Source organism: Nycticebus coucang, chromosome 7 (genome assembly GCF_027406575.1).
Source record: "Nycticebus coucang isolate mNycCou1 chromosome 7, mNycCou1.pri, whole genome shotgun sequence".
Lineage (NCBI taxonomy): Eukaryota > Metazoa > Chordata > Mammalia > Primates > Lorisidae > Nycticebus > Nycticebus coucang.
The window spans coordinates 70,394,531-70,411,547 of NC_069786.1; the positions used below are offsets into that span (position 1 = coordinate 70,394,531).

At 38.0% G+C, this 17,017-nt stretch overlaps 1 protein-coding gene and 1 pseudogene across 2 annotated transcripts in view; both read right to left on the bottom strand.

Moving 5' to 3' along the window:
* Positions 1 to 17,017, bottom strand: part of OLA1 (Obg like ATPase 1) — a 183,253-nt gene that overhangs the window by 27,021 nt on the left and 139,215 nt on the right. The gene's annotated exons all lie outside the window — the stretch shown is intronic.
* LOC128590051 (RNA-binding protein FUS-like) lies at positions 13,079 to 14,813 on the bottom strand (annotated as a pseudogene). The gene has a single exon (XR_008381202.1). The product of XR_008381202.1 is annotated as an RNA-binding protein FUS-like (transcript).

Below are 17,017 nucleotides of genomic sequence, written 5' to 3' on the forward strand. Positions count from 1 at the left end.
TTATCTGAGAAAGCAGCTCTAAGCACTAACCACTTCAAAGGCATTTCTTTTCTTCCTTATACTGTCCTGTGGGCTATATAGACAACAGGTAAATTTTGCTACACATTAATATTACTGGGTGATAAACCTGCAGCTTCTAAGAAGGGGTAAAAAACTATTTAGGGTTGCAAATACTATGTAAGTAACTGGTAAACCAGTAGGAATACATTTTAGAAAAATTGTTATATTTTCTAAAACAATATTCCTCTAAGTAGCCAGTCAAGGAACCACTTGTCACTTGGCTTTGGATATGAAGAGGGGTTTCACATGCCCTATTCTCTGGCCATAATGGGAGACATCTTATTCCTTTGCTTCTATCCCCAGTGCAAAAGTTTCTACCACTCTGGCATCCTGGTAAGTTATATTTATCCACTGTTTTCATTTACCTACTCTTTTCATATACTGTTTCCACATTTATTTGAAAAGAAATTGCCCCCCACTGCCTAATTTTTATTTTCTGGGCTGTAAATAAGAAAGTATTTCATTGTGGGGAGTGAGCAGACATCCAGTCTCTGAACTTCTGGAACTGCGTCCTGGTGCCGGCAGCCTTGGTGACTCTGAGCATGTTGAAGCACACCATCTTGCTCAGGGCCTGGCATTCACCCACTGTGACAATGTCACCGATCTGGATGTCCCTTAGGCAGGGGTACAGGTGCACAGACATGTTCTTGTGTGCTTCTCAAAGTGATTTTACTTGCAGATGTAGTGGAGATAGTCCTGAGTGGATGAAAATGGTCCTCTGCATCTTCATTTTGGTTGCCAAGCCAGATAGAATTGGCCCTCGAATGAAGACGTTACCAGTGAAGGAGCATTTCTTATCAATGTAAGTGTCCTCAGCAGCCTCTTTGGAAGTCTTGAAGCCTAGACCTTGTCCTTGTAGTACCATGGAAGTTTCCCCCTCTGCCAGTTTCTCCCAGCAGGACCTTCTTCTTGTTTTGAAAAATAGTTGGCAGCTTTTGATAGGCTTACTCAGTCTGAATATCCACCATCTTTCTGGCTGTTCCCAAATTTTATTAATAACATCATAATTAATAAATATCCTGAGTGGTTTCTCTTACTATGGGATTTCTGTGGGGCAACTGTGGTGGCTAACACCTCTAATCTTAGCAATGGGGAGGCCCAGGTGGGAGGATCCCTTGAGCTCAGGAGTTCTAGAGCAGCCTGAACAAGAGCAACAAGATCCTGTCGCTAATAAAAATAGAAAAAATTAGCTGGTCACTGTGGCAGGGACCTGTAGTCCCAGCTACTTGGAAGGCTTAGGCAGAAGGATCACTTAAACCCAGGAGTTTGAAGTTGCTCTGAGCTAGACTGAGGCATTCTAGCCTAGGTAACAGAGCGAGACTTTGTCTCAAAAACAAACAAACAAAAAATATACACAAACACACACGCATATATAGCTATATAAACCACATTTCTTTGAAAGGAAAATGAGAAACTCTGACAGGCATTTTGCATATGTAATTCCATTTAATACATAATAAAATGCTTTGAAATCAGCATCACTTGTCTACAGTGGTGGATGCAGAAATTGAGCCCACTTGGCCCCAAAGTTCCAAGCTTCCCACTATACCAAGTTGTTGGCTTATTTTTAAAAACTAAAGTTGTGAATTGAGCTATATTTTCCAAGTGCTATTTATTCTTCATTGATACACAGAAGACTGCTGAACTTTCTTTGGCTGCTCAAGTGACAATGAGTATGTCACTTTCAAGGAAGGAGGACAGAAATGAGCAGCTGTGTAAAAGGCAAATAGAGTTAAAATAAGTTGTTTTAAAGATCAAAGATTGTGCTATGCAGATTGTGCTATGCTGCTGTGGAACATCTACTAAGGAAGGGAAAACTGACGCTATAGGAGAGAGGATACTTCAGGAGATGAATCCTGGGCATAACAGAATGGCTGTCTTTAACTGTATAGCTCAGGGTTAGCTCATCATCACACACATTTAGCAGAGAATGGTTTTTATATTTTAAATGGTTTCTTAAAAAAACAAAAGAATAGTAATATTTTGTTACGGTAAAATAATATGAAACTTAAATTTGTGTCCACAAACGAAACATTTGAACATGGACATGCCTATTTGCTTACATATTGTCCATGGCTACTTTCCCATTACAATAGCAAAGCTGAGTAGCTGAGTGGCTGCTACAGAGACTGTGGTCCTAGCCAAAAGTATTTACTATCTGACACATTAGAGAAAGTACGTGCTGACCCTGAGAATAGATAGTCTATCCACCTGTGCTCCAAATTGTAGAAGTATTTAGACGGAATAGACTGACTTCAAATGATTTAGACATCTTATTAATGAAGACTGAAAGTCACTGTTGAAACAAAAGGGATAAATTCAATGGATTTCATCCAGCCAGCTATTTGATCAATCAATAATATTTACTAAGACCAGTGCCAAGAAAGAACTGGAGATAAATACAAAACAAACAGACCAAAAAAATAAAAAACAAGCCAGACACAGTCCTTTTAGTCGTAGAATTTAAATTCTTACAGGACAAAAAAACAAAAGACAATAAGCAAGATTAAATAGCGTATGGTAAGCACACCAAAGGAAATAAACATGGTGCGGTGAAAGCAAAGGAAGGGGGTCAGAGGGATCACTGTAGACATGGTAGTCAGCCACGGTGCTCCGAGAAAGCACAAGCAGCTAACCACGCTGGGTGAACTGGTGTGGGTAAGGCAGACAATCAAATGTTCTCAGATTTCCACAGACACAGAAATGGGTGAGGGTGGAGAAACTTACGTATTGTGACCAGCATATGCACAGACTACTTTCCCTGATGAATTTTCTAATGTAATTTTTACTACAAAGTACACACAGTATAATTATATACCAGGTTCAAATGGTTCAGGAACAAAATACAAATTAAAAAAAAAAAACCCAACACTGGATAATTATTTAATTACCCGAGGGATAGGACCATTCCAGAGAGCCATTTCTGCTTATCAGGTGTATACAGTAACAGTTTTTTGTTTTTTTTTTTTTTTAATGGAGGAGAAACACTCTACACAATGTAAGGTTTCAGGACACTAGCAAGTGTAAATATGCCAAAGAAAGTAAAAATGGTAAGCACTGTGTAAAACAGAATTAAGCTTTCCCTTTTTAATTCCATGAATGCATTGTAACAATTAAATACCAAAAATGATCATAAAAGGATAAATAATACTAGAAACAGTAGAATGTTCTTTGGTTATAATTCATACATAGCCAAAGCAGCAAAACATACTAGTTGAAGCTTGATAAATGATAAGCTATGAACTTTGGAAAAGAGCTGCTATCATCTGCTTCTTAACAGTTTCTTTTTTGCCATATACCTACATAACTATTTAAAATACAACCTGTCCATTTGTGAGTTGGCTATGCAGTTTTTTTCAGGCCTTACATAATTCTTTTATGATCTTATTTTTAGAATACAACTTAAAATTTGAGCAGTTTGAAGAAGCACAAAATAAACCAGCAATTTTAAAAATATTTATAAAATAATTATGCAATTCTAGCTTATTTCATCTTATGAAAAATGATAAGACATATGATTTTCAACCATTTGAAAAGCCAGACACAGGTCTATAGAAACACAGGTACAATTCGATGTAATGATTCAGTGTCTCTAATAGAAAGATCCAGCAGGTCTCAATGGAGACCTTTATTCCCTCTCTGAATAAATGATGCCTGAAATTTTTATTCTTGTTCTAATGGAATTTCAATGGCCTTCACTGCAAATCTACTGGAAATTTTTGCATATTAAGTGGAAAAAATTAAATGATGTTAACCACATTTTAATGTGATTAAGGCTGACAGGGTCATTATTTCTGCTAATCACTCAGTTTAAAAAGCTCAAACAAAACTTTATAACAGACAAGGGTTTTAATTTCATGTATATCTTGTTGAAATTTTTTTAAAAACCATAGAAAAAAAGGGAGGAAAAGCATACTATAGTCCTTGACAAAAACCAATGAGTAGTTCCTACAGTTTGCAGATGGGTTTCATTATACTTAATCTGGTGATGTAAAAACAAAAATGCAAAACCATCTTTCACTGCACATGCTCCTCTGGTTTCTTTCCTTTTAAACATGAAGAGGGTAAGAAAATGTACTTTGTAGAATTTTGAGTGCTGTGTTTCCTATTTGTTGCTAAATGAAAACAAGTATAGTTTTCTCTTCAGATCTTATAACAAACTAAAAACAGAATTAATGCATAATACCACCTCAAACAATTCTTCAGTGTTCTACTTTTTAGGTTGATCTATGCCATGCAACTACAAATATTTCAAATGTATCATGGTAAACCAAAAATCTTCACCGATAAAAATCTCCCAGAAGTGTGATACAAATTGCTATCAGAAGAATAACAGGAATCCTAATAATCAGTAGTACTTATTGATAACCTGTCTTTTCTATTTTCTGATAAAAAAATTTACTTTGCTCATTGGTCATTTATACTAGAACTTTAATATTAAACTAATTCTTTAAGATTGCAGATGTATTTGATATAATTTTGTTGTTTCACTTGTAAATAATTGTTTTTAAAAGTACATTATATTAAGCTTGAAGCAAAAATGAGTAGAAACCTAGCCAAAATGACTCAGCCAGTATCTTCTCTGATTTTCTGAGCATTTTAGTATTTTCCTTAAAGAGCAATAATTAAGCTAGTTATATAACACACATAACTACACAAGGATTAATCAAAGACCTCAATACCTATTTTTGTTGGCTGTCAATTGCTTAACCAATATTAGTTGTTGAAAATTATCTTTATCTTTCAGCTACTAAAATGATAATTTCTAAAAATGATTTGAGAACTGTAATTCATTTTGACATATGATAATATGACTACTCCTAATCTAGTAGTTAAGAGTTTTATAGAAACAAAATTAATCAGCTTTTAGGACAATATGACAAGCAAATGGTTTTTGGAAAGACACACCTGAAGTTCAGACAGTCTAATTCGCATTGATTCACCCCAATCTAGTAAACTTAAAACCAAATTCATTAACTAAAAACAAACATCTCATACATAAAAAAATTAAGTAAATATATTTTGCATTGTAGTTTTCTAAAGCAGTATGCAACTATGATCATTGCAAATAGTCAAACTAACAATTATAAAACTGAAGCTACAGGTGCAGTACCTTTATCCAAAACCGAGCATCTTTTTCACGGTAAATTACTCAATTGCATGCAAATCGTAAATGAATTTACCTCACTGATCACAATCTTAGCAGCCAACAAAAGCAGAGCACCTGGCCATAAACAAGTCCTTTGAAATGCAATTTAAAAGTTTGACAAAAGCTATTCTGCTTTCATATTAAAAATCATGACCAAGCTGCTTTTCAGCAAGAAGTTCAGCCTTTTGTGAAAAGAAAAATTACAGTAGCAGATTATATAAATATCAAGAAAAGAAGTTAGTATTAATGCTGCATTGTGGCTATAATCTTTGGTGTCGTAGAAAGAATATGGTTGAACTTTTTTATTTTAGTGTGATGCTATGCACTGGTGCATCAACTAATAACCCTCCAGAATTTCTGTGCTCATCTAAAAAGAGTCCCTGCTGAATGTTCTAATGCATCTTATTGTGAATCTTCAGCAAATAAAACTTCATGTATGAGCTCATGATGTGCTTTGCTGCCGGAAAGTCACAGACGCTGTGGGAAGCTCTTTATCTTCCCAGCAGTCAGTTCTCTGAGAACATCAGTGCAGCGACTGCAGTTACCTGTAGATTACTTGTATTTTCTCACATCTGTGTCCAGCAATCTAAACCATGATGATAAAGGGTCATTAGGTTTTGAGTGAGGAAGGGGATGGACTAGACAATTTGCTCTGATAAGCTCCTTGTTGGGAGCTCTAGTTTAGAATGTGAAATGTCAGATATGTACAGTTTTACACTAAAAGAAAAAAAAGGATTTCATTTTTCTGCAATAACAATTAAAAATTATGTGGTTCAATGTCTTACCATATAGTCTGCTGATTCACATTTTATTTGGGGGATTTATAATTAAAAGTATTTAAGAGAAATAATTTTCTGCTTGTAAAATGGACGTCCACGCTCTATTAGCCACAAAGAATTCAGGTACAATTACTAAGATAACTGCTGTTTGGAGCACAGCAAAGCAATTTCCCACAGTGGGACTTACGGTTCAATTTACCAGTTGGGCAAATATTTTGTGCTCTGTAGTGGCCTAGAGAGTTAAAAGCTATAGGTAACATTTGAGTAGTGTTATACTTGGAGAAAAGTTTCTTCAATCCAAACGGACGGTTTAGATTTCAAAGTAAAGACTGTATCCTAAAAAACATTCCCCCAAAACAATATTGTAATTTTTTTGTTTGTTCGTTGTTTTGAGACAGAGTCTTACTCGGTTGCCTAGGCTAAAATGCCTTGGTGTCAGCCTAGCTCATAGCAACCTCAAACTCCTGGGTTCAGGTGATCTTGCCTCAGCTTCCTGGGTAGAGCTGGGACTACTGGTACCTACTACAACACCTGCCTAATTTTTCTATTTTTAGTAGAGATGGGATCGAGCTCTTGCTCAGGCCGGTCTTGAACTCTGAGCTCAAGGGATCTGCCCACTTCAGTCTCTCAGAATGCCAGGATTGCAGGTGTGAACCACCATGTCCAGCTAATATTGTGAATTTTAAAAACAACACAAAAGGCAGGTGTCATAGAAACCCTGACTGACCTCACATTCCTCCTAAAACAGAGGCTCAGAATTTAGAACTCAACACTGTTATTTTATTTTCATATTTGTGTTAGAACCCAAATCCTTCTGATACTTAATCACATTTTCCTAGTAATCAGCTAATAAACTATGCTGTATTCTTGATTAGATTATAGGATGAGCATGCTAATTGCTTAATTTCAAATGGTTTAGAATAATTGTGCCAGATTACAGAAATATAGGAAAGAAAAAAACTTGGCATTCTTCAGATATTATAAACCGTATAGACAGAAGAGTATTCTAGTTAATGAAAAACAGAGAGGCTTAAAAATACTCTCCAAATTTACATTTATGCCTCACTTCTTTACTTATGTTCCTACCTGCCTAGGGTCGAAAACTTCAAGAGAAAACAGTGACTGGAAGAAATAAAATACTGCCTTGCCTCAAAGAACTATGTTAAAATAACAAAAGTATGTGAATAAAAGCATCCAATATTTTAAAATGAAACATCAAGCAGTGATTTGGGTTTTTCTGGAAATAGTTTCAAAATGGTATTCATTTGGACTGTTTGAAGGCTTTCCAATGTTGCAGGAGAAGAAAAATAAAAATACTTATTTTCAAAATTGTTTGCTATCACTAAACACAAGCAAGCAGTATTTTCCAACAGATTAAAGATAGTCAACATTTAAAAACTCCTGTCTTCCTTTCAAATACATAAAGTATCCAAAATTCTTGTATGAAAGTCGGTGAGATGGGAGATATGTCACAATTATCAATGTAGAGACATTTCTTAAAATAAAAATTATCGTAAAATATAACATTTTGGTAACTAACATTAACATCCAAAGACAATATGAGAACACAAATCCTTAATAATTATTCATCCACCAAGCCACTGTAAACCTAAATCATTTCTGAAGACCTGAATGTGTCAAGAACTTTGACAATTATGACTGCAGCCAGAAAACTGTAGCAGTGCAGAATTTCTTATGAATTTCTCCAGTTACTTTTTATAAATGCTGTCTTAGATGACAGCTTAATGTGTACCACATGCAATATTTATTCTTCTTCAGTGTCAGACTGTCTAGCCATCCAAGGGAATACAAAGAATGTCACTTATTAGGATAAAAGCACAAGGAAGGTAATCAAGGACATATGTAACATCAGCCAATCATGCCCTATTTCAACATCCTATTCCATTCATAACAGTTCAACAATTATTTGCTTACTGATAACTTGCTTTCAGGCTGTTTGTGTTCCCCATAATGGTGGTTTGCATGTATTTAGCTCTTTAGAATTGGACACTTGCTGTGCCATACATGTTTGTCAAAACTTTATATCTTCTGTCAGAAATGGCTTAGAATGTATAATAATTTCTATTTGTCAGTAACTACTAATACAACAATCAGTAACCCTTGATGTCAAGGGGGCACTAAAATAACTATAATACAGCACATGCAAAACTATTAAATATTTCATAGTAAAATATTTCCAGGAGCAATGCCTAGTAAGAAAGTGGTATTATCAGCTAAGCCACACTCACACACCTTCCCTACATATGGCTAAGAATGCTTAAAAGGTACGGTTTTCTTCTTTTGTTAGTCTTCAAAATTATGAAGCTGACAGTATTTTGCCATCCAATCTCTTGGTCTTCAAGCTATATATCCAAGTGTCTAAGAAACAGCAAGTCAGCTTGGCGCCTGTAGCTCAAGTGGCTAGGGCGCCAGCCACATAAACCAGAGCTGGCGGGTTTGAATCCAGCCTGGGCCTGCCAACCAATAATGACAACTACAACGCAAAATAGCTGGGCATTGTGGGTTATGGCGGATGCCTGTAGTCCTGGCTACTTGGGAGGCTGAGGCAAGAGAATCGCTTAAACCCAAGAGTTTGAAGTTGCTGTGAGCTGTGACACCTCAGCACTCTACCCAGGGTGACAGCTTGAGACTCTATCTCAAAAAAAAAAAAAAAAAAGAAACAGCAAGTCACATTAAAACATATACTAAAAACAACAACCCCCCCCAAACCCCCATATACTACACATATTTTACTTAGTAACACATTTAAAAGAAAATAATGTTATATAACACATCATAACCATGAACCATGTAACTGTAGAAACAATTACCTTGTCGAAAACTTTAATGAGATAGTCACATTTAAAAGGGTTTAAGAGGGCTAATTTCAAGAGATCCAGACAACTAAGATGTTGACCTCTGAACACAGGAAAGGAAACAAATGGCTGATAGTCTCCATAATCTCTCTTGGGCTCTCTCTTTCTATCCTGTCTCTATCTCAGATTTGACCTGAAGTAGAGTTAAGTTTTATGATGTCAGAAATATTCCATACAAACTATTCTGTATAATTTCTCAAAATTAAGACCCAGGAAAAAAACACTTTCAAATAATAAAAGCATTATCACAGATTTTTCTTTTCTAGTCCTAAAATATAGTTCAATCTTTTATATAAGCAGGATTCAGGTTAGGTAAATATAATGTATTATGTAATTACAACTACCAGGAACTAACCAATTAACTATCAGTCCATTTGTGTTTACAAATACATATGGTTTTCCAAAGAATTATGAGAATTTAATAAAATTATATTTCAAGTCAAATGACTCTATTTCTGCCACAGAATAATCTCATTTAATATATGTAACACATTTTATTTAATTCTCATAGTTCTATAAAAAAAAAGCATTATTCTGACAGACAATGAGATCAAGAGCTATAAGGAAACCACATGAACTATCTTGAGCCATGCGTATACAAAACACTGCAATGATGTTTACTCTCTAGCAAGTATGGGTTTCTGTGTAATTTTCACTAGGATATGAACAACATAGAAAACTCTTTGTGGACTTTTTGTGGCATGAAAAGCATGCTATAAATGCATAAAATGTTTTACGCTTCCTCTCACGAATTTGAGCTTAAAGAGTCTTTGAAACATTTAACTAGGTTTCTTACTTCACTTCTCTGAGCTTTAGGTTCTTTTTAGTAAATGGGCAGAAATTTGCCTTCCAAGATTATATTGATTAAACCAAATGATAAGACATATGTAAATGTCCTGAGGTCCAGCATATAATAGATGCTTGACAAATGGTGGTAGTTACTTTTGCCCAAGCCTTGATGGTATATGTACATGTATACATATACGTACACATACAGCATTCATTATATTGCTACATACTTAATACAGTACTTAAACACACATTACACAAACCATCTATTTATACTTTAGCTAATAAGGGAGATTTATACACAACCACTTCTCTCCTCCCAAAGTAATTCTCAAAAACTAATCAAAGTTACTGAAAATGCAAGGAAGTAGAATAAATCATTATGTGGTCAAAAGTAAATATATATACAAAACAAACAAATGGTTGAAGAAATTAGTTATTTTGGCAACAGGACCAATAATTATGTTTTCTTTTTTTTTTTTTGAGACAGAGCCTCAAGCTGTCACCCTGGATAGAGTGCCGTAGCATCACAGCTCACAGCAACCTCCAACTTCTGGGCTCAAGCGATTCTCCTGCCTCCGCCTCCCAAGTAGCTGGAACTACAGGCGCCCGCCACAACGCCAGCTATTTTTTGGTTGCAGCTGCCATTGTTGTTTGGTGGGGCTGGGCTGGATTTGAACCTGCCAGCTCAGGTGTATGTGGCTGGTGCCTTAGCCACTTGAGCCACAGGCGCCGAGCCAATAATTATGTATTTTCTATGTAAAAATACAGACACTACTTTGGCTCGGCGCCTGTAGCTCAGTGGCTAGGGCACCAGCCACATATACCAGAGCTGCCGTGTTCGAATCCAGCCTGGGCCTGCCAAACAATGACAACTACAACCAAAAAAAAAAACAAAAACAAACACCCGGGTGTTGTGGTGGGTGCCTGTAGTCCCAGCTACTTGGGAGGCTGAGGCAAGAGAATTGCTTGAGCCCAAGAGTTTGAGGTTGCTGTGAGCTGTGACGGCATAGCACTCTACCAAGGGCGACATGATTAGACTCTGTCAAAAAAAAAAAAAAGAAAAAAATATATAGACACTATTTTATTTATTGTCTTTACAAAGAACTATTAATTGGAAAATAGTTTTTAGAGGTTAAGTCTGCAAAAATACAGTTTTGTGTAGATATAATTTTTATATTAATCTCAGTTGGCATTGTCTAATCAGGTTACAGTGAATTTTTAGTCCCAAATTTTATATAGCATGAATTGTCTGACAACAACACAACTTTATTTAAATGAGATTTACAGTGACAGAAAATGTGACTAGGGTAGACATATTCTCAGGCTTGTCCACCGAGAATATGTCTCAGGGTGCCACAGCAAGCGCCTATAATCCCAGCGGCTTCGGGAGGAGGCTGAGGCAGCCCGAGTCTGAGGCTGTGGTGAGCTACCACACCCACTGCACTCTGCTCAGGGGCATAGGGTGGGACCCTGTCTCAACAACAACAACAACAACAAAAAAGTAAAGAAATAAAAAATAAGCAAGGAAATAAAATTAAAAAAGCCAAAAGAAAAAAAAAAGGCTCATGAATGCCTTCTATACCCTCATTAATGGATTAATGTTGTTATCATGGGAGTTGGTTAGTTTATCTCAGGAGCAGGCTGAGTCTGACCCACTTTTCTCTCTGTCTCTCATACAAGCTTCTACCTTCTGCCTTTCCCTGAACCCATCAGCAGATACCTGTGCTATGCTCTTGGGCTTCCCAGCCTCTAAAACCATTGGCCAAATAAACTTTATAAATTACCCAGTCTGTGATATTGTTAAGGCAGAAGAAAATGGACTAAAACATATGGTATTTTCTCATCTCCCTGTTTATTTACATATCAACTCCCTCACCCCAGCAGTGAAGAATAATTTTTAACAAACTGTATGGTTTACTTTATTTTTTTAAGAGTCAAATTCTATTTATCATATCAGTATATGTGCATAAACTGATCTGTAAGTACAGCTGTGTTTTGGGGGTCTATTCTGTACCACTATTTCAGAGTTGGCAATTTGGTAAGATTTTTAGTTTTGGTTTACAATTAGAGCCATTGTATTTTTTCTTTTTCTTTTTTTTGAGACAGAGTCTCACTTTGTCGCCCTCAGTAGAGTGCCGTCGCATCATAGCTCGCAGAAACCTTAAGCTCTTGTGCTTAAGTGATTCTCTTGCCACAGCCTCCAAAGTAGCTGGGATATAGGCGCCCACCACAACACCGGCTATTTTTTTTTTTTTTAAGAGATGAGGTCTTGCTCTTGCTCAGGCTGGTCTTGAACTCCTGAGCTTGAGCAATCTACCAGCTTCAGCCTTCCAAGTGCTGGAATTACAGGCATGAGCCACCACTGTATTTTTTCCATCAAAATTTTTATGCATGATGTTGTTCAGAAATGGATGCTAATGTGATGCTAACATATATTGTTGTCTTTTAACAACAAGTTGGCAAGTAAAATTATAAGGCAAAAACAGCCACAGCAAAAGCTTATTATCTTAAGAAGCACACAAAATCTGTTATTTTGAGAACACCTTTTTTAATTAACTAAAACCCTAAATAATTTGATCGAGATAAAATTTTCTGAAATAAAACATAGAAAAGTGCTGAAGCTGCTAAAGTAAAATTTTCAAAGATTTTTGGGAATTCACAAATGTCTATCGTCACTTGGCCATCAGTTATTGCATGGGGAATAGGCACAACATCCAAATCAAAAGGATGAGCCACCTTTCTACCACTCACCTGCTATAAGAACTTGGGCATGTTTTAAAATCTTTCCAATTGCCTATCTGTAAAATGGGCAAGAAGTTTTACCCATTCTTCTATTAACATCTCAGCAATTTCTAAGTTCATAGTGCCTATCACAGAGCAGAAAATAATAAATGATGGTTGTTATGTACGTCTTTTGGTTTTTTGGTTTGGTAACAGGAAAAGCCACATCAATGACATCAAATGGGGGAGAGGGGAAAGCAGGACAGACAAAAGAAAAATGGCACAATTTAAAATATAACAATTTAAAAAACTATGTTTGAAAAGTACCTGTGACCTTTTCTGTCAGACATCCAGCTATGCTTGAGGGAAAAAATCTTTTAAAACATTATTAAAAAAATCACTAAAAATGATTACCAATGGATAGATGCTGTTTGACATTTTTACTTTACATTTCAAAGTGTACTAAATACAAAGATGTTCCCCACAGACTATACTGTTCTTTTTAAAAGAATCTCCAAGGAAAATGCTGATTATCACCCAGGAATATTGATGACTACCCTTGATTTCAATGACAAATATTTAAAGTACTGAAAAGGCATCTCTGAAAATGACAAATCTTATTTCTATCTATTGATGTAGCCTACTCCTAAACTAAAATGTTGAACTCTTAATCCAAAGATGATAATGTTTTTTTTTTTTTTTAAACCATGGTTTTTAATGGGAACCAGAGGTATGGTTACAATCACATAGTTCGACACAAAAACCCATAGGTGATCAGGAATTGAAGGTTACAAAATAACAAGGGTAACACTGGGTACAGAAAAAAGCTGTTCCAGAATCTCAGGAGCCAGGCTAATATGGCCTCTCTCTACGATCCCGTCTGTGCTCGCCCCTGGAGTCCATCTTGCCAGGGCCAAAGCCGCCTCTGTCCCCACCACTCTGGCCCCCTCGGAAGCCCCCATGGTCCCCACCACGGCCCCGGTAGCCGCCTCGATCATAGCCTCCTCTGCCACCACGACGATCATCTCTATAGTTACCCCCCATATGAGAGCCTCCTGGTCCACCTCCTGGGCCATTTGGTTTAGGAGCCTTACACTGGTTGCATTCATTCCTCCAAGAGAAGTTCATATTCTCACATGTTCTCCCCCAGCTCGCTGCTGTCCTCCACCACCACCACCTCCACTGGGAAATCCTCCTCGGCCACCGCCACCACTGCCACCACCTCCATACCCTCCACGGCCCATGGGTCCTCCTCGCCCTCGGCCTCCCCGACCATTGCCACCACCCCGATTGAAGTCAGCTCGGCGAGTTGCAAACGAGACCTTGATAGGATTCCCGGAGAATCCTTTACCATCAAACCAGTCTATAGCTGCCTTAGCAGAAGGTGGGTCATCAAAAGAAACCACTGCCTCTCCTTTCAGCTTGCCAGTTTCCCTGTCTGTGTACAAATTAATCATGGGCTGTCCTGTTTTCTTGTTTGTCTTAATAATACCCATCTGTTTGAAGTAATCAGCCACAGACTCAATTGTAACATTCTCACCCAGGCCTTGCACAAAGATGGTGTTGTTGTCTGAATTATCTTGTTCGGAGTCATGACGTGATCCTTGGTCCTGAGGGCCACCAAATTTATTGAAGCCACCACGGTCACTTCCGCCCATGCCGCCTCTGCCTCCACGGCCACCTCCACGACCTCTGGGTTCATAGCCACCACTGCTGCGGTTGTAACCACCGCCACCGCCCCTGCCGTGTCCCCCACGGTCCTGTTGGCCTCCCCCGTAGCCGCCACCACCACCACTCTGGTCCTGACTGCCATAACCACCACTGCCACCACTCATGGAGGACTGATCTTGGCCATAGTTACCTCCACCACCCCCTCCACCACCTCCACTGCTACTGTTGTACTGGTTCTGATGTCCATAGCCCTGAGGGGGATTATAGCTTTGCTGTTGCCCGTAGCTCTGCTGCTGTCCGCCATAGCCAGACTGTTGGCCATAGCCCCCACTTGGGGGCTGTCCATAGCTGCTGCTCTGAGAACTGCCACCATAACTTCCCGAGGTGCTGCTAGGAGCCGGTTGTTGGCCATAGCCAGGATAGGAGGACTGCTGCCCATAAGATGACTGGGAACTCTGGCTACTGCCATAGCCACCAGTTGAGCCATATGCCTGGGGAGTTGATTGAGTACTATAGCTGTTCTGGGTCTGTCCATAAGAAGAACCATAGCTGCTCTGGCCATAGCCTGAAGTATCTGACTGGCCATAACCACTGTAACTCTGCTGTCCATAGGGCTGATTGCTCTGTTGGGAGTAGCCCTGCCCAGGCTGGGTGGGGTAGGCCCCATAGCTTTGGGTTGCTTGTTGGGTATAGTCGTTTGAAGCCATGTCTGCGCACGCGCGCACCAGCCGACGAGCAACAAAATTCCAACACCGCGGAGTACCGACGCCTCGAGGACTGCGATGATGATGTTTTATTTTAGTAAAAATTCAATTCAAGGTCAATGGTTTAGTGTAATGAGGGCCATGATGGAATATATCTAAGGATCAAATAAAGTAATGTAAAATGAAACACTGTAAAGCTCTAGACAAATACAGGCTATTACTGTTTCTTAATAAAGTTCAATCTATTTTTTGAGATCATATGTCAAGGAACGTTTTAAAAGTGCTTCATGAGTGGCACTGTGAATTGGCAAGTCACTAGACAAGCATGGAAAAGGAAGGATGAAATTCAAAATAAATCTTGTGTAATTGTAAATATGACTTAAAAGGTATCTGGGCACAGTGGTTTATGCCTGTAATCTTAGCCCTTTGGGAAGGTGAGGCCAGTGGATTGCAAGACTAGCCTGAACAAGAGCAAGAGCCCATCTCTACTAAAAACAGAAAAACCAGCCAGGGGTCTCTGGCAGGTACCTGTACTCCCCGCTATCTGAGAGGCTGAGACAAGAGTATCACTTGAGCCCAAGAGACTGAGGTTGGTGTGAACCATAACGACACTATAGCACTCTACCTAGGGCGCCACGGTGAGACAGACCGTGTCTCAAAAAAATAAAAACAAAACAGTTGCTCAGGTCAAGAGCTCAAGACTAGCCTAGAAACACAGTAAGACCTCCTTACAAACATCAGAAAAATGAGCCGGGCATGTTGGAGTGCACCTGGAGTCCCAGCTATTCAGTAGGTTGAGGCAGGATTGCTTGAGACCAGAGTCTTTAGGCTGCTGTGAACTATGATGATGGCAAAATGAGTCTTTGTCTCAAAAAATAAAACAACAAAAAACAGTGATGAAAATGTTTCTGGACGGTAAGAAATCAACTATATCAAACTAGAAAATAAATGATGTTCATTCTTAAAACCCAAATTAAATTTTATAACACATTTAGGATATGTTTAAAATCTACTTAAAGGCAATGCATTTGACTAAGAATACTTAAGTTCTTCACAAGTGGTTGTATTTCATTCTTTCTGAACGCCCTATAACACTTCCACTGAAATCCAAAGTCATTGCCATGGCCTACAAAACTCTGCAGGAAGTGACCCTTGTCTCCCTCTTGAGTTCTTTTCCTAAGACTCTTTTCCTTTTTAATTCTATCTAGCTACCTCAGAGCTTTTGCACTACTGTTCCCTCTCCCTTGGACTGAGCTTCCCTCAGATTCCCTCATGATATGTACTCTTACTTCTTACGGCCCTCCCTGACCACCCCAACTAAAACAGTCTCCTCTTACTCTGCTTTGTTTTTATTCATTGTCCTAATTAATCATTTCTTGACAATTATTAAATGTTTATTTCTTGGATACCTATTACTCCACAGTCTGTAAGCCCCACGGGAGCAAGGGTGTTTTCTGTTCACCGCCTAGAATGGTACTTGACACAAAAAAGGGTCAATGACTACTTGCTTAAAAAGGACGAAAATATAGTACCTACCTCCTCAGTACCCTCATAGTCCTCATAAGGAATGCATATTTGAAATTTATGTTCATAATGACAGTTTTTATGAAATTGATTTCTTTTCTTAATATGAAGCACAAGAAAGACTGAATAGATAACACCATGCAGGCTCGTAAACAGGAAGATACTCAAAATGTGCAAGTCAGTTAATTTAGAACGTATTTTTAAGTAGAATTTAAAAATTGGCAATAAACATGGTCAGCTACTCAGATACCAAACTACATCTCGCCCAAACTATACTATTTCTTTTTTATTTATTAATTTATTTGCTCTTCTAAAATTCCCAATATACTATTTCTACTATATTGTGAATTAAACAGGCTTTTGAGAGTGAGTTTCACAATCAATGTTTTTGACTGAGAATGCTTTCTAGGTCAATTCGGAAGAAGGAAGTGACATAATTTGAATAATGGCCCTAGCTGCAAATACAAATATACAAATAGGTTTTACTTTCACTTGACTTTCATTCTAGTCAGACCAACAGCTTCCTACTATGAGGAAGATGAGAAAGAACATGGGGGGACTCAGAGAAGACTTACTTTCACAGGCTTGAGATATGGGAAAGGAAATTATCAGTAGGGAAAGACCACATTTTATTTACAACACAGTCCAGCAAAGTTGTTCTTCATTTGGGTATTTGCAACCTAGAGAATGCCCTGTACAGTTTCTGAGTTAGGAAGATGACTACCTTTAATCTTTACTTTC